Below are 6,000 nucleotides of genomic sequence, written 5' to 3'. Positions count from 1 at the left end.
ATATGTAGAATTTATGACTATAACAGAAAACAGCAAAGAGAAAAATGCAAGAATGCATATGGCGAAGGACGTATGGCAAGTATGGCAAATTCCTCCTAAATGTCTATATGGTTCCATCAATGCAATATTTGAAGCTCTATGAAATAAACAAACCAAATTGTTATCAGAACACTCCACTATATTCATGAAAAACACTTTCTCATGTACTCATGGTATAACTCATTTTTACTGTAGGAATTTGGAATAATAGGATGGCAAAATCCTGTTCATGCCTATTCTGTTCCATATATGCAATAGTTGAAGCACTATAAAATACACAATTCATATTGTTATCAAATCCTTCCAATATATTCTTGAAATACACTTTCTTGTGTATCCATACTATTACGTTCCAATGTTTTTACTTTAATTTGGAGTAAAAGGATGGCAAAATCCTCATAAACATGTATTCGTTCCACTATATAATCAGTTTTTGAAACTCTAGAAAACAAACTAGTCAAATTGTTATCAGATCCCTCCACAATATTCATGAAATCCACTTTCTCATGTACCCATGGTATGACTTTCAAGTGTTTTACTGTAGGAAGCTTGAGTAATAGGATGGCAAAATCCTCTTAAACATCTGTTCAGTTCAACATATATCACTACTCGAAGATCTATAAAATACACAATTCAAATTGTTATAAAATCACTCCACTACGTACTTGAAATAAACTTCCTCCTGTACCCATGATATGACTTTCAGTCATTTTTACTGCAGGAATTTGGAATAATGGAGTAGCAAAATTCTGTCGAATGTCTATTCAGTTCCATATATGTAATAATTGAAGCTCTATAAATAAATCAAATCAAATTGTTATCAGATCACTCCACTAAATTCTTGATATACACTATCTTATGTACCTGTGGTATGACTTTCAGTCATTTTTACAGTAGGAATTTAGAGTAATAGGATGGCAATATCCTGTGAAATGTCTATTCAGTTCACTATATATCACTACATGAAGCTGAGTGAAATGCACAAATCAAATTGTTATCAAATCACTTCATTAAATTCTTGAAATACAGTTTCTCTTGTACTCATGAATGACTTTCAGTCATTTTTACTGTAGGAATTTGGAGTAATAGGATGGCAAAAGCCTGTTAAATATCTATTTGGTTCACTACATATCACTTTTCCTTGTACCCATAATATAATGTTGAATATATTTACTGTAAAAATTTAAAGTATTGGGATGGCAAACTCATGTAAATTGCCTGTTTGGTTATATACATGCAACTTTAGAAAGTCTTTAAAATAAACAAATCAAATTGTTATCACATATCACTACTATACTCTTGAACTACTATACTATACTACTATTCTCATAGTCAGTGTAGACGTAGTTTAGGTAGGGGACGGGAGACGTTGTCACTTAGCCTCACAGGTTACATCTTGGCGATAAGCCTAAGGTTACATTATTATGTAAAGATTATTTTATTATTTGTGTAGCTTTTTTTGTACGTTAAAAGCACAGTAACCACGGACAGTTTAATCGTATAGGCCTAAATATTCGATACAGGACATGGAAAATTGAGCGCGAGCATCCCATAGCATGGAAAGCAGGTGCTCGTGACCAAGCTGCCTTTGTTGATGAGCTAAGAACGAGAACGTGCTGTGACTTCCAACATCACAATGTGTCAATAACCTGGAATGATGCGTCATAAGAATAGATTATCGAATGCAAGATTATTTTTTACTGAAACATTACACATTGCGGACTCTGTGTGATGGCGCTTATCGAAAGTGCAAGGGAGTGTACTGTAGTCAGCATGCCAGATTATTGCGGTGAGTTTTGTTGTTGTTGTTTTTTCCAGATATAGCCATATGCCAAAGATTTTATGAGAACCCATACGTCAAATACAATGGTTAAAAAAGAAAAAAAATGTACAAAACTAGCTTGTACATTTCATGTTAAAATAATAAATGTTCTTACGTACTTGGTAGGTCTACCTTATATTAAAAACATTTATATAGTGTACGATCTGTAACTGTGTATCAGATCGAAAGCGTATGTGTGCAGAAGGTGTCATAAAAAAAAAAAAGAAAAGTGTTGTAACGGCCCTAGTGTCGCTGGACAAGGAGCAGGACGGACAGACGTGTATTAACACACGATAAAGACACCGGCGCTCATATGCAACATAAACAGTGAACATAAAACACGAATACAGATAACGAACTATGTGAACACGAACATGGGCATTGACCGACTAAGATGCACACTCCCACAGCGGTTTAAACACACAGACGTTACAAGACTAAACCATGTGCAGTTGCGCGTTAATTACACAGGCGTGGTTACAAACAAGACTATGAACTCCCACTGCACGCGGCGGGCCGTACCACATGGCTAGTGTGAAGGGGAGCGTTCCATGACAACTGTATATAAAATGTGTTAGACAAAATATAGCGTACCGGTCAAAGGTTCAGACACGCGTGACTGAATATATGTTTTTCAAAGGTTTAAATTCATTCTAATGTAATGGTATATACTTAGAATTTATAGAATATATATATTCTTCAATTCTATCTTCTCAGGGGAACCTCCTCCGTATGAGCCCATTTTCAGGCGACCAGTTAACAAGAGGCGAGTCCGGCAATCTCTCAGTGCTTCTCCGATTTACTCCTCCACATCAGCTGACTTTAAAAAACCATTTAAAGCTCTACACATCATGGATCACAGAATGTCTGTTATTAACGCTATACAAGAACTATACTAAGGCCATAGATCTAGACTAAGACTATAAAGTTATTTCACTTAGCTAAATAACTTTAATACATAATTTAAATCATGCAATGTGTAATAATATTTCTTGTTTTTGTTCAGGAGATGTGCAGACATTATCTGCTGTATTATTTTTGTGGCTGCCATTGTCACCTATATTCTTATTCGCTCCCTGGGTAAGAAACATTTCCAACTACACTTTCATGGGGGAAAAAAAAATCATTATTATTGTGGGCTCAAGCGGAAGGTCTTTTACCCATGTATGGCTTGTGAGATATCCTTCTAACGGAGGTTCTAACACAGCGTGGCTGCTTGGAGACTCTCGTCATGTCGTGTTGCCCCAGAACTCCACTGGGATGTTTTGTGGAGCTGGAGTCAATGTGTAAGTCCCTCACATACTGGATAAGTATTTATATCTTCACAGGAATACCAAAACAGCACACCCAGTATGTAAGGAACACCGTCAGTATTCTTTCGAATGGACTTTAGTGAGTCGGACTAGGGTTACAATGGAGCTGTGCAGGTGCAAATCATGTGGAAACATGAAACATCAACAAGACAAGATGGGTTAGACTTTAGCTTTAAGATTTTCATGATTGGCACTGCACAGCAACAAGTGGAACCAATCAAATCACTTGTGTTTAATGATTGTCTCTAAACCAAGGGGTCCAAACTCAGGTCTAGGAGTGTCACAACACTGCAGAGTTTATTGGTTACCCCAGTCCAATTCACCCTCGAAGAAAGAACACTTAGCTGGGTAGTGGTGTGACTCTCCAGCACTGAATCCTGATACACATACTCAAAAAATTGAATAAAAATTGTTTATTTAATTGGCTAATATTCATGTGTCAAGCTGCATTTGTTTCCTGCATCCTCTCGTGTTTCAGTGACAAACCAAACGTCCTCTACTTTGACCTTCTGAAGTGTGCCAGAGCAACGACAGAAATGGACGCCATTCTAGAGGGTCTCCAGTGTCCAACCACTCAAGTGAGATTTCCACACAAATGTCCTGTTGACATTGTACAGAAACCAAACACGTATGTCAGTAGCCTTTTAGAAATATGCACATGAGACTCATTTATTACAAAACAGTTTAGCATGTAGTATGTGAATGCCAGTTTGTAAGTCTGGGGGCTTGGGTCTCCTTTTGCTGCTTGGTTTGGGAGCCTTTTGCTCTATCATGCAATGAACAATGTGTAAATAGTGTAGATAGAAATATAAAAAGCAACACTGTGTTTAGCTACTCAAATAAGATCTCCTTCACTCTGTGTGTTTGTGCGTTGGTTTGCAGGTCTGTGTTAAAAAATGCCCTTCAGAGTTCTGGAAGTTGCCCCCAGAGGCGTATGCCCCAAATGCCCTGCCTAAAGACTTCTTTCAGCAGCAGTATTGTGACCCTAGACTTGACCTCGCCCAAACCACATTGGTAAAACCTCACACTGCAAATAAGCAATGTAACCAGCTTCATCTCTGAGAAATAAACCCTCACCTCACTCTTGACAGAACAGAATTTGTCGTATCAAAAGTCTTTGCAATATGCAACTCTTTGTACATGTAATTCATGCATTGGCTTAGCCACTCACGCATACATAGCATTTGTGCATACATAGCATTCTGCATGTTAATGAGATTTTCACATGCATTTCCACTACAGAGTGTCCAAGACATCCTCAATCAAGAGCTTTGTCCATATTTCTACACGCCAAGTAAACCAGGTAAAGACAGCAGGATTACACAACTACCTGTTAATTTGTCCATTCTGTTTTGTAACAGTTTGACTATGCTATGTACCAAAACATAACCAAACCACCAGGAAAGTACTTATACCTGCAGTGATAAGTCAGCAGGTTTAATTGTTAGTCATATTATTTTCTGTCTCTCCCTCCACCCAGAACTAGGGAGATGTCTGCCTAGCTTTGACTGGCAGGACGTTCCTCCAGACTTCTCTCTCCCTGGATTCGCTTCCGTTAATGAAACAGTCGAGCACATAAAGGGATATATGGAGTAATCCTTCACACACACTCACACACACATTTCACTCTCAAGCTACTACACATATGCCAATCATCAGGACTATATTGTTTTTATTTCCACTGTGATGTTTCTGTCTCCTCTAGTGGAGGGTCTGGAGCGTAATGACGGCACCGTGCAGAGACCATACCACATGCCCAGGTCTCTGTGGCAAATCCTCTACAAGAGAGACAGCTTTCTCCCTTAATGAATAAACCATCCAGCATATATTTGAGTCTTTTTTCTGTTGTTGTAACTGCAAAACTGTTCTCAACAGCATTTCGACCACTGTTTTGTTCAAAAGAGATCTGACGGGGCGGCCTCTGGACTGATCCAGTTTTGACCGAACGGCAGACACACACTGGATGTTCTGGCAAACATTTACATATCTGGCTGGACCTTAACCATGTTGCTCTGTTTATTTGATACGCCTACTCTTTTCATATACCGCACTGCTTATTGTGTAGGAGTAGGCTTGCTCCTAAATGTGGAGTATATGAGAGGCTTAAGGGGAAGTTGATATATTTAATTGAGTTTTAGTTCTTTGCCAACCTCTCTCATTATGTGTGAAAGATCACATTTCATGGGATGCTACAATATATTTTTTTTAATTCCTGAGTGTAATAATGTCAAGATTGGCCACCCTCCTGGACTCCCTCTTTCCGTGGTTGCACGTCTTGCGCTGCAGGCCGCTCCCCCCTGCAAGCGTTGGTCAAGACGGGTAGACGCTTACCTGGGATCTCGTCGTTATCAAAATAAACGTGAGCCTGCTTCTTCCGGGAACGACGAGATGCCCGTGTACAGGCAGCCACGACCAAGGCACACAGCAGGGTTTAAATACATGAACTAGAAACGAGGGACAGGTGTACGCAATCAGTGTGAGGACAAAATGAAACCGTGGAACGGAACAAAACACAAGACATGGAAAACACGGAACATGGAAGGGACTGATCGTGACAATCAGCATAGATTATTTAACACAAAGATTCAGAACTGCTGGTGCTGTGTATTTAATCATCTAATATAGACACCAGTACCTCCACTAAAGCCTGCCATAATGATATCAACATCAAATGCAAAAAAAGTAATTTTGTTTCCAATAGTAAAACCCAAAAAAAAAGCCAAACAAATAAAACGTGATGATGGACATGCGCCTCTTTAAAGGATTTTCTCAATAAATATATGTAGAATTTATGACTATAACAGAAAACAGCAAAGAGAAAAATGC

The sequence above is a fragment of the Electrophorus electricus genome, unplaced genomic scaffold (assembly GCF_041902795.1).
Source record: "Electrophorus electricus isolate QZ-2024a unplaced genomic scaffold, ASM4190279v1 Scaffold50, whole genome shotgun sequence".
Lineage (NCBI taxonomy): Eukaryota > Metazoa > Chordata > Actinopteri > Gymnotiformes > Gymnotidae > Electrophorus > Electrophorus electricus.
Note: the sequence above shows the minus strand (reverse complement) of the source record.